Source organism: Protopterus annectens, chromosome 9.part0 (assembly GCF_019279795.1).
Source record: "Protopterus annectens isolate FY-2018-M chromosome 9.part0, PAN1.0, whole genome shotgun sequence".
Lineage (NCBI taxonomy): Eukaryota > Metazoa > Chordata > Ceratodontiformes > Protopteridae > Protopterus > Protopterus annectens.
In genome coordinates, this window is record NC_056743.1 from 160,110,998 (window position 1) to 160,134,564 (window position 23,567).

Here is a 23,567-nt window from a genome sequence, read left to right on the forward strand (position 1 = left end):
GATGATCATTGGCCTCAAACAGATGCCCTATGCAGCTCGACTAAAGAAACTCCAGCTGTACTCGGTTGCATACCGCCTACTCAGAGGTGATCTCTGCCTGACATACAAGGCCATGTCCAACCCAGAATTGGACATGCTCCACCTAGACAAAACCTTATCCCCTCAAGCCACATGCTCTAGGGATCTCAACCTCATCACAGCAATAAATAGGACATGCTGGAGGGACAGATTCCTGTCCGAGAGACTTCCCATGCTTTGGAACAAGATTCTAATCTACAATATGCAGAGCTCCTCGCTAACACTCTTCAAAAGAAACCTTGACGAGTGGATGGGAAACAAAGTTTACCCCGGGGATCACTTCAGTGGCTCTGCTGGACAGAGGCGCAGGGGACTAAACTAAGGGGGCGGCGAAAGCCAACACATTCTGGCTAGGCTTATAAATGCCTTCGGGCAGATGGCCTAGTACCTACCTATGGTGCAAAAGCCAGGAAGCTGCCTGTTGATGGAGGATGCAAATAGATCTATCTCAGGTATACCCAACTTGTGGACCAGATCCAAGAAGACATCTCTGTGAAGCATCCATTTGTAGTTGTTTGTGATGGTTCTGCTCAGGTAGTCTGCCTGGGAGTTGCGAAGAGAGGGGATGTAGACTACCTGCTGAGTAATTCCCTGTGAGGTGGCTAGTTACAAAGACATGCGCCTGGAGCATTTCTCGCCGGGCCTCTGCTGAAAATTGGCTTTGTTCCAAGTCGGACTTTCCCGGTTAATAAATGTTAAATAAATAAATAATGTGTACCAACCAAACAAATCCTCCTGCACGAAGTAAGGTTGCACGGCAACTGAAACCAAATCATCCACAGAACCAAATGAAGCCAGCAACCAAGATGGATCCAATAAAAAATATTTAATGCTGATTAAACATCAAAAAAGCTCACAGACCGGTTTCGGCTGGCAAAAAAAGCACAGCCTTCTTCAGTGACAAAAAACACAGAGTCAATTAATCCAACTTAAATAGTGCTTCAACAAATCCCATTGGTTCAATTAAAAATGTTCATTTAATCCAGGTGAAAAAAGAGCACCTAGTCTGGTAATCCATTTCTTTTCTTTTGTATCTAACATTGAGTGCCATCCTGTTTTATTAAATTTGATACCCTTAATCACATCAATCACCATAAAAGAAAAATTAGCAGTGTGATGTTTTAAAGTATGTTTGTACAATGCATTATTTATTTTCTTATTTTTGATATTGCTCATATGTTCAGATATACGTAGTCTTAAAGGACGAGATGTTTGACCAACATAGAACGAGCTGCAATTGCATGTTGCTAAATAAATGAGCCATTCGCTACTACAATTTGCAAAAAATGAAATATCATAGACCTTTGAGCAATTCCTGCTAGAGAATTCCTTGGATTTAACAATTTTACAACAGTTACTGCAATGACCACAGGGAAAACACCCCACCAAAGGTTCCCCTGTAATAGTTGTTTGTGAGAATTGTCCAGCACTGGCCTGATGTGTATGTTTATAATGATTAAAACATGAGGCTAAATTCCTGCCCTTGCGAAATGAGAATAGACATTTGTCAGGTAATACATCTGCTAATTCTGGTAGACTTAACAAAATATTCCAATTCCTTTGAACACTATTCATGAGTACATCTGAATTCCTAGCATATGTGGTTAAAAACCTGACTGGCTGTGAGGTCCTCTGATCCCTAAGTTTGTAAGTTAACAGCTCCTGCCTGGATAAGGTATTAGCCCAATTGCTGGCCCGCAAAACATGTCCCATAGAATATCCCCTTGCATGAAATCTGTTAGTTAGATCATACCTATCTTCTTGAAAGTCTCCTCCTGAGAACATATCCGCCTCAGACGTATAAACTGTGATTTAGGTATGTTTTTAGCAATATGAAATATGAATATGTTTTGGTAACAAGGATTTGGTTATTATTTCAGCAGATAAAGGTGGGGCAGTTGTGGTTATGAACTGGTCAGATTATGACAAGGAGGCCAGGAGACAACTTTCTGATAAACGGTACTATGCTGAAATGTGTTTAAATCCCACGCATAGGTTTAAGAAACAGATTGATGATTTTCTTATTAGTGCCAGAGATACTGGCCTCATAACCACTTCTACATTAGAACAACTTACTATTCAGGATCCTATCAATCAATACATTTATTTTCTTCCTAAGATTCACAAAGATCCTGTTCATCCCCCAGGTAGGCCTATTGTTTCTGGCCAAGGTTATCTCACAGAACCATTATTCTTGTTTTTGACCAGACACCTTAAGCCTTTGTTGTCTTTTGTTCGTTCTCGATTGCAAGACACGACCGAATTCCTACACATCATATCTGATGCACAATTGGAACCTGGTTGGCTGATGTGTACACTTGATGTCAGTTCCCTGTATACGAATATTCCACATCAGGTTGGGCTTGAAGCGTTAACTCATTGGCTCAATATTGCCCATTTGTATGAACAAGATTTTAATTCCTTTCTTGTTGGTCTCGCAAAGCATGTACTTACTAATAATGTTTTTTTCTATCAGGACATTTGCTTTTGGCAAACTAAAGGAACAGCTATGGGAGCATCATTTGCTCCTATTTATGCCGACTTGTTTATGGCCTATATTGAGGAACATATCATCTATAATAGTAGCCATAATATTTACCTTCCTGAAATTGATATCTGGAGGCGGTATTTGGATGATTGCTGGATGGTGTGGAGGGCTGATGTGGATTATTTAACTGAATTTGTGTCATATCTAAATGATAATATTTGGGGCTTACAATTTACTGTCAATTATCATGCTGACACAATAACTTTTCTGGATGTGCTAATAACAAGACAACCAGATGATACTCTCAGTACACAGGTTTTCAGGAAATATCCTGAATACAACACAGTCCTTCACGCATCCAGCTTTCATCCTCCACATATTGCTAAAAACATACCTAAATCACAGTTTATACGTCTGAGGCGGATATGTTCTCAGGAGGAGACTTTTCAAGAAGATAGGTATGATCTAACTAACAGATTTCATGCAAGGGGATATTCTATGGGACATGTTTTGCGGGCCAGCAATTGGGCTAATACCTTATCCAGGCAGGAGCTGTTAACTTACAAACTTAGGGATCAGAGGACCTCACAGCCAATCAGGTTTTTAACCACATATGCTAGGAATTCAGATGTACTCATGAATAGTGTTCAAAGGAATTGGAATATTTTGTTTAAGTCTACCAGAATTAGCAGATGTATTACCTGACAAATGTCTATTCTCATTTCGCAAGGGCAGGAATTTAGCCTCATGTTTTAATCATTATAAACATACACATCAGGCCAGTGCTGGACAATTCTCACAAACAACTATTACAGGGGAACCTTTGGTGGGGTGTTTTCCCTGTGGTCATTGCAGTAACTGTTGTAAAATTGTTAAATCCAAGGAATTCTCTAGCAGGAATTGCTCAAAGGTCTATGATATTTCATTTTTTGCAAATTGTAGTAGCGAATGGCTCATTTATTTAGCTACATGCAATTGCAGCTCGTTCTATGTTGGTCAAACATCTCGTCCTTTAAGACTACGTATATCTGAACATATGAGCAATATCAAAAATACGAAAATAAATAATGCATTGTACAAACATACTTTAAAACATCACACTGCTAATTTTTCTTTTATGGTGATTGATGTGATTAAGGGTATCAAATTTAATAAAACAGGATGGCACTCAATGTTAGATACAAAAGAAAAGAAATGGATTACCAGACTAGGTGCTCTTTTTTCACCTGGATTAAATGAACATTTTTAATTGAACCAATGGGATTTGTTGAAGCACTATTTAAGTTGGATTAATTGACTCTGTGTTTTTTGTCACTGAAGAAGGCTGTGCTTTTTTGCCAGCCGAAACCGGTCTGTGAGCTTTTTTGATGTTTAATCAGCATTAAATATTTTTTATTGGATCCATCTTGGTTGCTGGCTTCATTTGGTTCTGTAAATAAATAAATAAAACAGTTCCCATACCAGAAGGGCTGGTCTGCAAAGGAGATATGACTTGTTTCCTCTTTGCTTGTTAAGATACCACAATACAGTGATGATGTCTGTGTAATTTTCAAGGAGTCTGACTGGAGGACAGGTAGGAACACCTGAAGAGCCAGAAGAATTGCCCTCATCTTTTGAACATTGATGTGTTCTAGTTTCTGAGGTTTTGGCCACAGGCCTTGCACCCTTCGATAGCTCAGGGTTGCTCCCCAGCCCAAGTCTGAGGGATCTGTGTGCATGACCTGTGTGCGTGGAGGTGGTTGGAAGGGAATACCTGGATTGAGGTTCACTTACGCCAACCACCACTTTATTTCTTTTTTTCAGGTAAGGAAGAAGGGGGCACCCTGTGCTCCAGAGGATGGGAGTACTGTGTCCAGACTGACCGAAGATACCACTGTAACTTTCTCATATGCAGTCTTGCTAAAGGTAGCATGGGGATGATGGCTGCCATGTAGCCCAAGATTCTGTGGAACTGCCTTGCTCTCAAATCTACGGATTGGAGGACCAGAAGTAGATGTTCTGTCAAGGTTTCCATCTTTTGGGGCAGGAGGCATGCTTCCATGAGGTCTGAGTGCATTCTGCACCCGAGGAAGACAATGTCTTGGGTTGGCTGGAGATGCGATTTGGGGAAGTTTAATTGAAATCCCAAGCACTGTAGAAGAGACACTACAATGTGGATGTGCCACTCTATGATCTCCTTTCTGCTTGCCTGGATCAACATGTCATTCACGTAAGGGAATATCTATATTCCCTTTGTCCTGCAATAAGCAATCACTGGGGCCAGGCAATTTGTGAAAACTTGGGGTGAAGTGGAAGAGCCCAAATGGCAAGGCAGAGAACTGAAAGTGAGAAGAGTCCACCAAGAATCTCGGGTATTTCCAGTAAGTAGGTTTTATGAGGATGTGGAGATAAGCATCCTTTACATCTAATGTGGCCATGAACCCTTGTGGAAGCAGAAGAGGAAAGAGGGTTGGGTAGGGTCAAAATCCTAAAGGGAGGAACCTTTAGGAATAGGTTGAGATGGGAGAGGTCTAGAATAGGTCTCTAGGGTCTGTCCTTCCTGGGGACCAGGAAGATCCTGGAGTAGAAGCCTTTGCCTTTTGCGACTGAGGGAACAGAGTCGATGGTGCCCTGACCCAGTAGAGTTTGCAGTACCAGTTGCATGACGTGCAACTGTTGTGAAGGAGGTTGTGGGGTCCCTTTTCGTTTTGGGAAGGAGAGCCAAGACATGAAATAGCCATTCTGGAGGATAGATAGGATCCACTTGTCTGACGTGATGTTGGTCAACACAGGGAGGCAGTGAGAGAGGCAGGCTGACAGAGGTAAGGAGGGGGGAACGCAAGGAAGGCAGGTAGCCAGATGCTATCTGCCCTATCTTGTTAAGTGAGGTCTCTGGGTAGAGGATGGAGATGCTCTAGCTGGAGAAGGTTGTTTCCTTGTAGGCTTCCTAGGCCTTGAAGGAGCAGCAGGACGAGAGTTTTTCCTTATAAAGTGGGCTTTAGCTGGATAGCTTCTATGAAACTTTCGTATGGGGGAGACCAGCAAGTGTTTAAGGTTCTGCATTTCTTTACCTTTTTGCAGTGACTTGAAAAGGTCTGCTAATTTAGAGCCAAACAATGCTGTTACTGTCCACAGGTGCATCAATAAGATTTGCCCTAAAGTCATCAGGCAGGGGTTGAAGATGAAGCCAAGAGTATCTACGCAAGGCAGATGCTGCTGACCTGCCTGAAGATTCAGCAGTATCATAACTGCACTTTTATAGACTGCTGCTAATCTGGGAAGTGAGGGCCAGGAGAGACAGTGGTGGCTGAGGTGGCAGCATCTACCAATATAAATCCTAGATATTCTTTATAATCCCAAGTTTTATTTTTTTCACAAACAGTTGGTTGTGAGTTAACATCCTTAGACTGTAAATATCTTCTCCCCCCTGCTAAACTACCCTCTGTAAAGGCGGCCTTCATTTTCTGGCTGGAAATATTTAGCTCATACCTTCCAACTACAGCCTTTAAACTGCTCTTTGCTGATACTTTTACTGCCATACTCACCTCTAGTGTTCTTTCCTGCTCCGTTCACCCTACGGGCTCGCTCCGCTCCCCTACCCTACCCCCAATTCCCACCCGCCCCCAGTACTCCTAGCTTTATTCCCATCTTACCCCACCATCTCAGTCTAATTACCCAATACCAGCTCCCCCCCCATTACTCCTCCCACCTACAGCCATCCTTCTTAAACTCCATAATCTGTACTCCACCCAATAATTATATTTCCCTCCTCTTTCCTTAAATCTCTAGAATACCTCCATCACTTTTTAAACCCTTTCTTCTTCATGAAATATGTAAGGAGAAAATACCACTCTGGACACAGAAATAAATATAAAGTTAGCGCTTTCGTTTATAAAATATATAAACTTCTTCAGACAAAAGTATACAGGAAATAAACCATTTAAATAAACATTCAAGAAGTGACATCATTTCCCATTCAAAGAAAAAAGTCACAATAAAAGTCCCATTAAACATCAAAATAAAAGACATGCCTCAAAATAAGGTATCCAACTACACAATGGACCCATTGAACAAAACTTTAAATAAAATCCTAAACACTACAAATATATGCATAAAATATATATAAAAGTTAGAATATTTAAATAATTGACTACAAAAATACAATAATAAATGTTATCTACATAAAGACATCAGTTTCAAAACACTCATGATAGAAATAGTGTCATTCAATCCAGGTGAAATTGAAGCGTTCAACTTCAGTTGCCATAAAAGTTCTTTCTCCTCAAGTTGCAAGGAAGTCGGACCTCCCCTAATGTTTTCAACAACCCTATCAATAATTAAAAAAACAAAATTCATGTGTGGGAAAGGCCAAAATATGTCTAGCCAGGGCATTTGTAATATTTGCTTTAGAAATGGCGTAAAAATGTTCATAAATTCGATTTTTAAAAACCCTATCAGTTTTGCCAACATAAAAAGACGGGCAATTCTGACATAATGCCAAGTAGACCACCCCTCTTGTGTTGCAGTTGTATTTATCCGTTAAGTAATATTTTTTCTTATTGATCATGAACATGTTGGTAACACATATAAACTTACACCAACGGCATGATCCACATTTAAACATCCCACAATGTGGGTGGTGACATTTATAATTTACTGTTTCAAGGATAGTTTTTAAGTTACTACCTTTTTTTTTAAATTACAAGAGGCCTTTCACCCACATAATTTCTTGTTGTACTATCCTCGACTAAAAAGTACCAGTTCTTGAAAATGATATCCCTCAAGAAGGGAGCATCCTTAGAAAAAGTGGTAATAAAACCCAAATTTCCAAAGTTATTGTTATTTTCATGCTCAAATTGCTGTGTTGAAGGAATCAGTGTGTTAGGTGGATCCATAAAATAATTAACACACTCAAGATTCTCATTTCCAGATGAAATAACATAACTTAGAATTGGTTTGAAGTAACCATATGTCCTTTTAGATGTAACCTCAAAAATGAGTTCATCCAATAAGTTAATAGGGTAACCTCTTTTCATAAACATGTCCCTTAATAAACTACACTCATCCAAAAAATCTTCATCTAAAGTTACCATCCTAGCTGCCCTAACTAGTTGTCCCTTAACAACTCCCTTCTTCTGATGGAAGGGGTGGGCAGCTAGAAAAATGGAGGAATGCATTTGAGTAAGTGGGTTTTCGAAAAATCCTAGATGTAAATGTGTGTAAAACAAATTTTTTGACTAATCTTACATCTAAAAATGAAGTCTCTTTTTCCTGAAAGTCCCAAGTGAAATCCAAGAAATCAGTAAAATCAGTAACTTTTTCAATAAATGATGCTGCGGAATGTCTATCACCCTTCCAAAGAATAAAAATATCATCCAAATAACGGGTATATAAAGCAGCCTTACTCTGGAAAACAGGGTCTTTAAATAAAAAATGTGTTTCCCAAAATGCCATTACTTTGTTGGCAAAGGTTGCACCACAGGGAGATCCCATGGCTACACCTGTTTGTTGCAAATAGAATTTAGATTCAAAAAGGAAATAATTGTTAGCTAAAACAAGTTCCAGTAAGTATATGACCAAATCAATAACATGCCCATCCATTTTCTGGTCCAACATAAAATCCCTAACCCATTCACATCCAAGGTCTTGTGGTATACAAGTGTACAGGTCACAAACATCGATGGTAAAAAAAATTAAATCTTCATCAAAAGGAAAACTATTTAAAAGAATCCAAAAAAGCCCAGGAATCCTTGCAAATTTGTTTTTGATTTTTTAGTAAATCTTTTAGTTTAGTCAATGAATCTGGCACACCCATAAGTGATAGATTGTCTACCATCGATAATTGGACGAAAAGGGGGTTTATATAAATTCTTATGGACTTTTGGCAACCCAAATAATGTTGGAATAACTGGGTGTGTAATGTTAAGAAAATTAAATAAATCAATGTCAATGCGGCCTTCAATGAATAAGTCATTAATGAAACCTTTAAGTTTACGATAGGCTCCATTAATTTCATTAAGAGAAACACATACATAAGCTGCACTGTCCAAAACAAACAACATATTAGTTGTATAATCAGCCTTATCCATAAAGGCCAAACCACCCCCTTTATCTGGTTTACATATTCGTATGTTAGCAAACTTTAGGCTATTCAAAGCATCTTTTTCCTCTAAAGTAAGATTGTCATCCAAAGAATTAACTGGATAATGTACATTTAAATAAACTTCTAAAGTCATTCTCACAAATTTTTTCAAATAGTGAAATAGAAGGATGTAAGGGTGGGTTAAAAATGCTAGCCACTTTGAAATCTTTAATAAGACTAGGAGTATTAGCAAACATCACATTCAAATTTAATTTTCTAGTAAAAGTCTTTAGGTCAATCAAGGACCTAGCAATATTACTCCTAAATGCAGGAACGAATGAAAGACCTTTTGCCAAAATGTCCACAAGCAATGGATCAGGTTCAAAAGAGGAATAATTAAAAATTTTAAAGTCCTTGGTAGCATTAGTTATAACAGTCACAGAATCTACAACATTAAGAGTCCCAACTGAAATTTCACCACGAGGACCCAAAGAGGTTATCTCTTCCTCCTGTTCTGAAACTTCCTTTTCTTCTGATTCTGAAAACGAGGGGCACGTTGCTGCCCTGCGTTGTTTGAATTCCTCTGGTTCTGAAAACCCTGCTGTTGGTGAAAGTTAGAACTAGAATCACTATTGGCATTCCTATTAGCTAGCCTTTCACTCCTTCTAACCGGAGAGCCGACATTTCTATTCGTACTGTCAACATTATTGTGGTCAATACAATTATTATCAAGTTCAAAATGAGAATCATCGCCACAAACATCAACAATTACACTTGAACTATTCCTTACATCATTCACAGGGTTAGAAGGGGGCAAGGGTTAAGCCAAACCCTTGTTATATGCTAGCAAATCCCTGTTCAATTTTTTAATTTTATTCTCTCTAATTTTGTTCAATGCATTATCTAAACTAGAATGCGTAAAAAGTCAAATTTGTATCTTTGAAAATCCTTGTCCGACCTGATAGCATTATCCAAGTCTGTTAGTTCGTTCTGTAAACAGTCTATTTGCTTCTGATAATTTTTTAACAAACATTCAATGAATTCAAGTCCTTGTTGGTCAAATAAGTTCAACAATTCTTTGTGGAACGTAGAGTTTAAAATAATACCAGTGGGAAAACGCCACTGTCGAAGTCCCTTTGGGACCTGCTTCCTTTTGATACATTCAGTAAGATACTGAATTTCAACCTGAAGCTTTTTAAACTTAAACAATTTAATGTCAAATATTTTTAAGTTGTTAATTATGGTGTTCTCGTTCTCACAAGAATGCCCTGCATGTGTTTCTACAGTAACTTTGTTTAAAAAGCTTGCCGGCTCTTTAAGCCAGTCATTCAAGCAGGGCAAAGCTGAAACAGTACTTACAAAGTTATCACATTTGTTGTTCACGAAATTAGCATTCACGACATTTCCACTGGATGTCCGGTTACCAGAACAAGGCAATGGAGTAGAGTTAGAGGTGTTTGTAGTTGTAAAACCCCGATCCTGCGATCCTAGGGCAACCCTTGAAGTTGTAGCCACAGGCTGCGATGGTAAATCCTTTTGAGAGCTGTTGCTAGCACTTCCGGGTACACGAGGCAAAACTCCTGCAACTTGGCTTGCCAAGGAGTCAACGCGTTGTGTCAACAGTTCAATCAACGCTGTGAGTTTCCCATAGCTGCTAGATACACCAGATTCAACATTAGATGAATGGTTGTTAGAAGGTGAATCTGTAGATTCAAATAACGGCTGTGACCCAGTAGCAATACAATTCTCCATAATGCCACAGACAAACGAGTGCAAAACAAAAACTGAATGAAATATATAAGGAGAAAATACCACTCTGGACACAGAAATAAATATAAAGTTAGCGCTTTCGTTTATAAAATATATAAACTTCTTCAGACAAAAGTATACAGGAAATAAACCATTTAAATAAACAATGGGTCCATTGGGTAGTTGGATACCTTATTTTGAGGCATGTCTTTTATTTTGATGTTTAATGGGACTTTTATTGTGACTTTTTTCTTTGAATGGGAAATGTCACTTCTTGAATGTTTATTTAAATGGTTTATTTCCTGTATACTTTTGTCTGAAGAAGTTTATATATTTTATAAACGAAAGCGCTAACTTTATATTTATTTCTGTGTCCAGAGTGGTATTTTCTCCTTACATATTTCATTCAGTTTTTGTTTTGCACCCCTTTCTTCTTCATAGCCGTCTCTATTTTCCTAACCACTCATACCACTCTCTCTTTGCTCCAACATGCTCTTCTCAAGTTATCACATCCTCCAGTCCCCCAGCCTCCTCTTTATGTTCCTACTTCTCTTATACTATGCTACCTCATATTCCACCTATGCTTGTCCAATACCACCTACAAAGACAACTACCATACAAACCCACCTTCTCCCTCACTCTTACTCCCATTTCCACTCTATCTCCTCTTCTCTCATTCAGCCCAACCCTCTGCACCTATTTCACCCAAAACTCTTCTCCTCTAAAGTCAAGACACTGTCACCTGCTCCAATCTACAATCTACCAAAATTCATGCCTGGCAGACCAACATGGCTAAAGGATATCTCCTTCAACAACCTAGTCCAAGCTGTTGATACCCATCCTAACCCTGGTCCTACATCATTTATTAACAACACTCATCCATTACCTTCTTCCTCCTATCTCAACACCCTAAACATTTTTACAATTAATGCACAAAGTCTAAACAACAAAGTACACCAATTTCAAGTTTGGTTAAGCCATAACCAACCAGATATCTTAGCCATCTCCAAAACCTGGCTCATGCCCTTTATCTCCAACTCTGAGATTCTGCCCCCAGGATTTCATTGTCTCAGAAATGACAGACTAAATAAAGGTGGAGGCACTGCCCTAGTCTACTCCAATCTTCTTACCTTGATTCTCCTCCAAATTCCAATTCCTCAATTCCAAAACACTGAACTAACTGCTGGAATTCTAAAACTAAATAAACATAAAAACATCTGCATCATTGCCCTATATATCTCACCTGGTAACAATCTCTCTACACTCGAAAATATTCTCCTATGGGCCTCTATTGAAATTTAACTATGAAACTTATATCCTTGGTGATGTGAATATTGACTGGAATAAAATCAATTGCCCCTCTTCCTCCCTATCCATAAACCTTTATAACTTCACTCAAATAATCCTCTCCATCACTCGACCTAACAAAATAAATCCTCCCGGATCCACTATAGATTGGATCCTAGTCTCAGATCCAAATAAAATAACCAATTCTGGCAAAATTCCCTGATACCTTTAGCGACCACCTCCCAGCCTTTATGCATCACTCAACTAGTTCCTCCCCACACCAGCATCAATACATTCAAACTCGTAACCTCAGTAGCTTCAACCCAACTACTTTCTCAAATACTTTCAAACAAATGAACTGTCAGAATTCTAAACATCCTTCCTCTTGACAGGACTATAGGATACTTCAACTCTGTCTTCCTTGACACTTTAAACTCACTAGCCCCACTAAGAAACAAAAGGATAAAAAATAAAACTGCTCCTTGGCTATCCAAAGAGACAAAACAGATTATGCACCACAGAGACAAACTATGGAAGCTTTCAGAAAACAAACTGGCAAATACCTTGCTCAAATATAAACAGCTCCGCAACCGTGCAAAACAACTAATCACCAAAGACAAAAAAATCCTACTATATCAAAAACTTCAGTCCAATAACAATAAAAACCCTAAAAAATTCTGGAACTCAAACTCACTCCTCAATCCAGGCTCCAAGAATAATCCCTGTCCTGACCCAAGTAAATCTGACTTAGAACTAGGCTCTGAATTTAACTCATTTTTCATAGAAACTATTACTACCCTCACCGAGACATTTCCCAATAATAACCCAACTGCTCTACACTCTCCCCCTTCTAACTCTCCTCATGTGTTTGAACTCAAACCCATCTCCACTAACTTTATAAAAAACTTTTGTCCAAACTTAAACCTTGCTCTAATGCTCCCGACAATATTCCCTCTTCCTTCCTAAAATGTGCTGCTGATGGCACTGCTTTCCAATCAGCATCATTAACAAATCCATAAAAGAATCGTACTTCCTCAAACTCTGGCACTCAGCTTATATTCTTCCTCTTCATAAAGGAGATAAAAATACCAGCATCTCAAACTTTCACCTCAATGCTTTGCTCTAACCAATCTCCAAAATCCTAGAAAAATGTATCCACTTCCAACTTGTGCCTTTCCTGACCCAAAACAATCTTGTCACTCCTACCCAGCATGGCTTCCGTCCAGGCCTTAGCACAATAACCACTCTACTCTCTTTCCTAGAAACGATCAATCAAGCCCGATATTCAGGACACTCAGTTTCAACTGTTTTACTTGATCTGTCTAAAGCCTTTGATACTGTTTCCCACAAGCACCTTCTCTGTCATCTCCCAAACCTTAATCTCTCACATAATGCTTTATCCTGGTTCTCCAGCTATCTATCAGACAGATCACAGGCAGTCAAATGGAAGAACTCCATCTCTTCCTTCCTACCTACCCCAACTGGCATACCCCACAGGGATCCATCCTTGGGCCAATGCTTTTTAACATCTTCATCAATAACTTTCACACTGCTATTCCTGATGCTAAAATCATTCAATACGCAGACTATTCAACCTTAGTCTGCTCTGCCTCAAACCTCTCTGAACTGCTGACTAAAACCCAAACTGCCTTCTCAACAATTACTGGATGCGCCAAAACCACCTCTCTCTCAATGCAAATAAATCAAAGATTCTACTATTCCCTCCCACAAAGACCCTCTGCTATGATAAAAACAACTTCAAAGTCTATAGTCAAACCAACTCACCTATAGAAGTGGTCCCCTCTGCCAAACTACTTGGCATTACTGTAGATGACCACCTCAAGTTTGATATTCATATTCAACAAAATATTAAGAAAACCCACCAAAAGCTAGGTATGCTGTATAGGAATAACCACTTTCTCTCCAACTCTACCAGGCAAACTCTGGCCTCGACTTATCTTCTTCCTTCCTTATTATACGGAGCCCCTCTCCTAACCAACCTGTCCTCCTCTATCGCCTCTAAACTAGAAAACTGCTACAACAAAATCTCTAAATTTGCCTCTAAATCTAAAAATACCACCCATTACTACCTAACCCTACAATCCCTGAAATGGCTTGAACTCCTAAGCTACCTAGACTATCCCCAACTCACTACTGCATATAGACTCATATTTCACCCAACAAAATGTCCTGCTCCAACATCCTTCCCCCTTATACACCCAACAGAGCTCTCAGATCTGAAAATCAGAATTTAATTACTATCCATAAACCTAAACATCCTGCTGGCCAACTTCTATCATTCTCACTAGGCAAAAAATGGAATTCCCCTCTCTCCACACCAAGAACCATAACAAACTCAGAAAACTTCAAAACCCAACTATTCAAACACCTGTCCACTAAATGGAAATGTACCTGCCTTCACCCAACCTAATAAAAGGGGGTTCTCTCTCTGGTTCCCAAGCCCTACAACTCTCATAGTTATCTTCCTATGAGCCTATCTAAGCTCTCAACAATTTCTATAGCTTCGCTCTAAGCGCTCAACTCCTACAGCTACTCTTACACAGCCCAACCTTGTAAATATTGTAAATAGCATTCTACTGTTGATGTGTGTATGTAAGGCGTATTTACATTTTCTTAAAAGGTTTGTATGTAAACTGTTTCCACACCTAACACACATCTGTTTTCCTCAAATGAAACTGTATGATCCCTACCTTCAAGCTTAATGAATTTGTTAACTATGCATATTGAATGCATTTATGAGCAACTATTCTACATAATTTTAACTTTAATATTAACTATCAGTTGTATCTAAATTGTATAATGCATCTTAGAGCTTTTCTCCTCGGGCCTCCACTGAAAATGGTTCAATTCGGCCCAGTGGACTTCCCCAGTAATCAAACTGGAAACAAATAAATAAAATAAATGCTTAGCAGTGTCAGGCACCTGATAAAGTCGGTCAGGTCTGCATGGAGCAGGTGGTCGGGAATCTAGATTAAGTGAAGCTGAGGTGAAGGCATCTAGAAAGGCAAGAAGAATAGGTGGAAGATGGGCTTCGGGAAATCCATCTGAATGAGGTCATAGTATCTCTTTTGGACCTCCATCATTTCAGAGAATTCCCACTTGAAATGATCTTTCAACTTTGAGATAGTTTCCCCAAAGATCAAGTCCTCAGCTGGAGAGTCAGGATCGACTGATTCTTCCTCAGGGGAGCCATACCCCAAATCAGGCATGCTTTCAGAAGAGGGAAAGATATGCTTTCTTTTTTTTTCTTTCTTTTTAAGGGGCCTAGCAGGAGTCTGGCAGGGTCTTGAATCAAGGGACTGCAAAGGACCGGAGGGATCAGACGGGCCTTCTAAAAATGCTGGTTCCCCACTGGCACTGGAGTCAGTAAAGCCTCAGCGGATGTGCTCACAATGAGGGATTCTGTGGCATCCTTGGAGGTACCCGCTGTATCCGTTGCAGTGGATCCGGATCAGTCTACGAGGCCGAGGTCAGCCAAAGGCTGAGGATCAGACAGTAGAGGCCCTTTGGAAGGCTGAGGATTGGACAGTAGAGGCCTAGCAGAAGAGGTAGGGCGTAAGGTTTTGGCCTTCTTTTTTGGTGGTTCTGAAGGAATGTTGGAGAAGCCCTCCATCCATAATGCAATTTAAGGCACTGGTTTTCCAAATACAGGTTTAAAGCATGCAGGCGGCTACATAGGATCTTGGGTATGAAAGCCTGACAAATGGGGCAGGCCTTGTAATCATGCAACCGTGTCAAGCAGAAGAGACACTGATCGTGGGTGTCCTTGTGGGAAATCTGCTGGCTGCACTTATACTTGCCCTTTCTGGATGACATGAACAGGTAATACAAGTAAAAAGGACTGACAGGGTCCCCCAGTGGGGTACTTATCTTAATTCTTTGAATCAGACGTCAGCGATAGCAGGAACACCCGGCGTACAACTGACAGCTGAGAAGTTCTGAGGGCTGGTCCATGCGGACATCACCTTTATGGCCCACGTTGCCCACAGCCATGTCAGACGTCCTACACACTCCAGAGGGACTGAAAACTTTTGTATACTGGCAGTATATACGCGAGGCAAGAAGAGTAAACCCATATGTAAAATACTACAACACTGGAATAAGACATCAACAGTAGCAGCAGGCTCAGGAGAAGGCACAGCAAGCATCTGAAGCATAAAAGGGACATCCCAAGTCATAACAGGGTCTTGCACAAGAGGGCAGTGTAAGAGTTCCTTTAAGAAAGGCCCTTGAGATTTTAAGGGCAGCCAACAGCACATTACCTCTACCAATTTGAAAATTAGAAATAGCCACTAACTGCGCTTTAGTAGTGGAGTAAACACCTAGAGGTATGCTGGTCACTGATGTATACCAAGACACCCACCTTTACCCCTTGGTGCAACTACTAATTGCAAAGTTTGGCAGACACTAAAACCTTGCACTGCTGGGGTACTCTCTGATCATTTAAACCATGTCTTGGTAACTGCACAGATGTGTACATTCAAGTTTGAGGAGGGCTTGGAGGCAGTGTAGTAGATTTTTTTTTTTTTTAATTTAGACTCCTGGCATTCAGCAGTAACACCCTGCAGTTCAGTGGAGTTGATTTTGCTTTGTTGGTAGGTTTGACAATTTGGAATTGCCTAAAATGGGAACTGGGGGGGGGGGGCTAAAGTTTTAGCCAGCATTCAAAAGCCTAAAGGGTACAGGTGCAGACCTCCTTGGCAAAGCAATTTGGTCTGTTAACCATGTCCTCACAAGCTGAGGAATATCAGATTTACTTAGAATGACACCAGAAAGACAGCTAATTGCTAAAATCATGTTTTACTCGTACTGTGGCATCATCCTTGGTAATGTTAATATGCTTCTCAATGCCAGGATCATGAAAACTTGAGACACACAGTCTGAGAGTTCCACTTCTCTCATCATACAGTCCAGGTATGTACGTTTTAGGTCATTTACACCTGCATGTACTCCGATGGAATCATACCAATTCTTGAGGTGTGATGACTTGAGTGCGTATTGTGATATGATGGATCCTGGCTTCACATAAGCAACTAACAGTTATCTTCCTGCTCAACCTGGTTAGATGGGCGTCAGTATGTTTTATAATGGAGTCCCCCAGGATGCGAGTCCAGTTAGTGTGTTTGCTTATCATTTGGGTTTCCATTGAAAGTGAATGTGTGTGTGGTGTTGAGTGTTTTCTTCCCCTAGTGCCTTTGGAATTGCTGAGTCATAGCTTTACCAACAGGTGGTCTTCATCCCCTCTCAACTGTACAGATTCTTGCAGAATGTCCAGATTTTTTGCCTCATATTTTTAGTCTGCTCCTCATAACATTTTGGTTTTCTGGCAAATCACTGGCAAATCATTGATGACTGAAGTCAGAAAATGACAGAAGTTTGAGTTACAGACTACACTTTTCAGAAAATTCATGCTAATGCAAAATCTGTTATTCTATCAACATTCTACATTTGTAAGAGCAATATTTAAAAACTGTCACTATTTTTGGGCCTCTGTCCCGCCATTATATATGGCTTTGTCGAGATTTCTCAGTCTTAGAGGGTCAGAGGTATGGCAGTCGTTGTTTAGAAAGACTGCTTCTAAGTGCCTCAGCATACATTAGTCTGCATGTGTGTTGTGTACTTGTATGCGAGAGTTTATCCTCCACTGTCACTAAGTACACCTCTCGCATACTGCATTTCTTTAAGGATTAAGTGGTTGTTGGTATACATGAGACAACAGCTACACTGTCTCAAGATGCCCATATCCACCAAGCTGATTACAGAGAAGTTAAGAAATTGCATACCCATGCTGTCCCAGTCCTTTGACTGGTGAGCTGCAAGGGGTGGTGTTATTGGGGTTTGAAGGCTATTAAGGATGCTTTGTTGATGCAGTCTATTAAGAGTTCTTTATGGGGGTAGGTTATGCTAAACAGTACTGAATTCTACTAATGTTTATACAATACTGAATTCTACCAAATCTATAGGTATTGCCACTCGACTCCCAACTAGCTGCTCTAAGCATGTTGGCAAGTAAGGTATTCGCTCTATATTTACTGCTTTACAGGATAGAGTTTTATGGACCATTCTATAAGGAAAATGTTCTTTCTTGGTGTTTGCTACTATACAGGGCACTGTTTACCACTGCCACATGGTCAGCACCTCTAGGCAAATGCTCCACACATAGCAGCAAAGTAAAAACATAAAATTGACTAATGAGCCCCCTGACCAATAAAATTACCACTAGAAGCCCTTTTATGCATTTCACAACTCAGACCAGGCACAAACCTCCCACCACAACAGGAATAAACCCAAACCTTGCGTCTTTCGGCTTTTCCCAGTTAGGGGTCGCCACAGAGGAACTCCGGTCCGCTAATGATTGGTAGTTGATTTTTTACATGCCGAGTTACCAGCCCTGACGTACAACCTTCAACAAAGGTACGCCCATTCATGCATGTCTCCATGCAGACGACGCTCTAGCGGAGAATCGAACCGGACAGCGTCTTACTGTGAGGCAACAACGCTACCATAAACCCAAACCTCCTAATGTAAAAACAGTAGGAGAGACCCAGAAGTGCAAAGCTACCACAAGCCAATTAAACAACTAACTTGAAATCCCTTGCTGAACGAGATTTCAAGAGTTCTACAGCAGTAACAGTGAGAGGAAGATTTATTTATTTATTTTACAAAAGTACAGTGAAATGCACAAATAAAAGCAGGGAACAGTAGTGATTACTCAAAATAACTGTGATTTAGCAATCAAAAGTTCTTAGCTTTGCCCAGATGGCAACAGATACAAGTAGCATACTTGTAGAACACAGGCTAGGATAAGCTTTGCTGAGCTCTGGGAGAATACCTCATCTACAGAACAGTCTTTTCTACTCCATGTAGAAAAAGTGAAGTACTTCTACTCTATTCAAGTGTAATTTAGCTGAATGGATGGCAAACTGCACATTTACCTCTGATTTAACAGCAATGCTCCTCACGCAGAGGGGAAACCAGCACTTTTCCCAACATATCCTTGTTCTGCCCAACCTCTGTGTTATTCATGTGCAAAATATTACGGGTTAAAATCTACTATAGGAATGTAAGGCTAGGCTTCTTAAGATTCTGATCAATAATGTGGTAAGCACCCGTGTACCTATAAACTTGATGCATGTCACAATGTAAACCAGTGGGAGGTTTGAGTACCTTCTAGCAAAGTGACAGAATACAATTATTGTAATGAAAGAGGGCAATGAGAAGATAAGATTTTAGCTATTACCCAGCAAAGACGGACCTTCAATCTGAGACTTTCATGTTCCAATGAATGATCTTCATAAAGTCTGTTGCACAAAACTGCAGGAGCTATATTCTATTAATATTTGTTTTTATTGCATCATTTTCTGGCCCAGTCCTAAAATGACTTCACAGCATGGTCCAGTGATTACACTTAAGAGAGGAAGTGTATGTGGACAGTAGGTCAAAACCATCATAATAAAAAGGTTACACTTCTGAATATGAAATAGAGCTTTCACCAGGCTGCATACATATCAGGGAAGTCAAGTCATGTACATTACTGCAAGCTTTTGAGTGAACCCTTGTGCACGTTCTCTCTATCTCCAGGTAGAACCAGTCCCTGGTCTACACCTGCTGCATCAATACACACTGTTCTCCACCAAAGCAAGAGAACAGCAGAGCATTTCACTAGTTGATCACTAACAACTACTCCCCTGAACTGACCCTTTGACACTCGGAAAGCTAGCCAAATCCCAGTCACCATCAATGGAGATGAACATCTTGTCCTAGCATGTCTAGGCTGAGGAATTTCTCTCTACCTACACAACACAGAAACATCTGTATATTTTTTTTCTTATTAGGCACTGCCCACCATCTTAAATAAGATGCAGCACTGCATTTATCTTTTGTTAACTGGGTTAGTCCCACTAGGCTAATAGCCTCATTTCAAGGGAAACCTGAGGTTTTATTTGTACTACTAGGGGAGATGTGGCCAGGACACTGGAGTACATCCCCTACTCTTTTTGATAAGTTCCATGGTATCTTTTTACATCCATCCGAGCTCCCAACCAAGTCAAGCAGTACTTAGTGGAACTCAATGGCAATTCTACATTTCATCCTGCATACTTACCGAGGAGTTATTACAACCCCCAGTGAGAAACCAGTCAGCTCCCAGACAGATTATATTCAGTTAAACATTGCCAACAAACAGCTTTTATTGTCCACAGCTAAGGAAGGAAGAAAACTCAGCAAGGCTAGCCAGAAATTTAATCTCCTCCAGGATGTCTTGAGAGGAGTGTTGATGCAATGCAAAACTTTCTCTGAGCCAAGAACTCTTTGCTACAAAAATAATACTGGCAGAATTGGTGTTAACATAAAATAAGAGGGATACTTTTCCAACACCAGAGGCAGCTATAGTCTTTTTACAGCAAAAGATGACTTGTGTGGATCTGCTGAACTGACCCACGTCTGTTTGGTAGTCATGTTTGGCAGACTCTAACACCAACTGGAATTAACCTCAGAACAGACTCACTTACAGGGACTTAACTGAACACCATTCAAAAAGGGTTATGCAGTCAGGTAAATCTGCAGTAGTTCCAGCATCAGAGGACTGCACATGCCTGACAGTCAATGCAGCACAGACACCTTGTCAAAAGATGCAAGCAGTTCCGAAAGCCTACCAAAAAAGGAAGCTGCATGACAGCTTTTTGGAATCCAGGACTGCTTCATAGTTTTGGAAGAAATGCTGGAGAGAAAGAATGGTGATTTAGTTGCATTTCAAGATGTCAGTGGAGCATAGGCAGATCCAAAGTAGTAGGTACCTTCGCAGACAGTGATGCCTACACGGATTCATGGTATTTTATTGAACATTTTAAATATTGAAAAAGAACACAGAAATCCAAAACACTGAAGGGGGGGGGGGGTGGATAAAAAACCAACAGTTTCACACCTCCAGCTAATTATATATACTAATTCCGAAATCACATTACAGTGGGGAAAGGGTCAATTTCCTGATCCCCTCTGTACCACGATCACACATGTAGCATTTCCATTTATTCCTATAAATCTACATTGTCCATGTCAAAGTTTAGGTTTTGTCGCTTGACATTTACAACTGTCAAAATAATGTCATGCACCTAAGCCTGCACACCACTTTTTCTTCCCAAACCCAGTAAAAAAAGATCCAACCACATCAAAAAGGCAAAGCAAAAATCTGTTTTAAGTCCAGTTTTCATGAAATATCACCTAGCACCTACTTAGGGCATTCTAACAGAGTAATATACTACTATTACAGCTGTGAGATCTACCATTTTATATCTTTCTTTGTGTCCTATGTCATTTTTGTTTTGACATTTTACATTGCAGCTACTGGTTATTATGACAATCATCAGTGTTTTGTATATAAAGGTTTTGTCTTTCTTGTAAATGAAATAATTTACTTGTACAACGTGGCTGCAATAAAGTTTCTCTCTCTCTAAATGTGACCAATTTAAGCTTGAAGGTGAAAAGAAATGTAAAGGAAAAATAGTTTAAAGTGCAGTAAACCAAAGCAATGTTCTTAGACGAACTGAGGGTAGCCAAAAAGCATAGAAGGTTATTTGGGTAGCTGAATAAGAGGTTGAATGGCAAGAAGTTTGGTACTTCATCCAAGACAGGCACGGCTATATTTCTGAAAAAAAGAACTATTCTGAGATTCTGGAAAGGCTTGCAGACAGAAAGGAAAAAGGAGCATTCTTGCTCAGACATACATGTGGCAAGACAGTGCCAGAGTCAATTTACAGCATTAATTGAGTCTCTCCACATTTCTTGTCATAGTCTTTAGAAGCATTCAATAGACTGTTGTCAAATAATGTAATGCAGAGATTTTAACATCACAGTAAACCCTATCATAGGCAGGTCTGACAACTAATGCTGAAAAATGTACACACCAACAGGGTGCTCAAGAATATGTCTTTTCTCAGGCTTATTGCTACACTAAAGGTTGCTGGATGCTACTGACCCAGGGTTTACCTCCTTACCACCACCTGGGGAGTCTAGCAGAAAGCTGGATTACTTTTTGGTTTAAGGGAAATTTACATAGCATTCCAGGCTAACAGAGAGATCTAACTGAATGATCAGGGGGCTGGAGTCCAAAGGAACTACCCTTTATAATGAATGCCAAAAATCAGGATACAACAAAAAAAATTGCTGCGTAGCAAACATCAGACACATCAGATACAGCATCATTACACTTGGAATACTCAGCACTTCAAGTGTAGATAAAGATGGACAAATCAGCCAGGCTATTGGATCAAACAGCATTCAAGTCAAAAGTTAGAATGAACTGCCTAAAGATGGAGGAGGGTCCCTAGTTTCAAACCAGGTAGTTATAAATAAGAAGTTATGTACTTACCATAACATTCCATGTGTGTTGTCCATCTCGCCACATCCCCAAATCTTGTTTGCAAGCAAAAGATTTAGACTAACCCAAATATATATTGTGTGTGTGTGCTTGTGTGTGTGCTTGTGTGTGTGTGTGTGCATGTGCGTGTGTATATATATATATATATATATATATATATATATATATATATATATATATATATATATATATATATATTATATTTATTATATGCATACACACAAAGATGTTTGGCATGAGACAAAAAACAGACTCCAAATCATCATAACTATGTACATAAGTATAGGATTGTCCACCAGTTACTCCAGGAACACAGGATGGGGGGTAGGAGGGTGGGATGTAAGAATATAGGCGAGATGGACAACAAACATGGAACATTATAGTAAGTACATAACTTCTTAATGTTATGTTGTCCTATTTCGCCTTAATTCTTGCTGGTTGGGATAGCATCCCTAGCACCTTTAAACCAGGGACGCTCAGGAAAAAAAAACGACTTTTCAATACAGTGGATCTAAAGGAAGACCTGTTCCGGGAGGCCACATCTACTTTGTAATAAGTAATAAAGGTATGAGGTCTCACCCATGTGGCAGCTGCACAAATACAACCAATAGGAAGTCTGGCCTGGAAGGCAGTGGATGTTGAGACTGATCTCGTGGAAAGTCCTCTTATCTTCCCTGGTGGTAGTTTATTATTCTTACTGTAAGAGAAGGAAATGCAATCAGTAAGCCATTTTGACAAAGTTACTTTGGAAACTGGCAGTCCTTTCTTTTTGTTAGAAAAGGACACAAAAAGCTGGTCGGATTTCCTGAGGTCTTTTGTCCTATGCAGGTAAAAACATAACTGCCTATGTACATCCAACTGATGCAATTTATAATATGCCTTTTTGCTGTAGTTTGGAAAAAACACTAGCAATTCAATGGATTAATTTATATTACTCTCTGAACAGACTTTTGGAAGGAACGAGGGATTAGTTCTCAAGGATACCCTATCCTTGTGAAAAATTATATAAGGGGAACAAATAGAAAGAGCTTGTAATTCGGATACCCTTCTGGCAGAGGTTATGGCTTCTAAAAAGAGGGTCTTCCACAACAAATACTTCCAATCACAAGATGATGTGGGCGAGGTTAGAACAAGACTTGGGTCCTAAGGGACTGGGGGTTCTCTAATCGGGGGTCTGAGTAAGAAAGCACCCTTGAGGAAAGTTTTACATTGCCTATGAGACATAATAGGAACTCCCATTTCTACAGTATGAAAATTAGAAATGGTTGCCAACTGAACTCTGATGGTAGCTGCTGCAGCTCCTTTGTCAAAAAGTTTGGAAATAAATTCTAGTATTGCAGTAATAGGAGCTGCAAAAGGTTCTATGTTCTGTCCTACAACCTAGCATGAAAATCTTTTCCACTTACTGGAATACAATCTCCTCGTGAACGGTTTATGGGAAGAGGTGAAAATATGACTCACTGCAGGGGAAAAGGAGTAACACCTGGCTAAGCGTGGAATTGGAGCAG

General features: G+C 39.9%; 1 protein-coding gene across 4 annotated transcripts in view; it reads right to left on the minus strand.

The window, feature by feature from the left end:
- The window catches only part of ARFGAP2 (ADP ribosylation factor GTPase activating protein 2), a 722,347-nt gene that overhangs the window by 378,331 nt on the left and 320,449 nt on the right, over positions 1 to 23,567 (minus strand). The window lies entirely within an intron of this gene.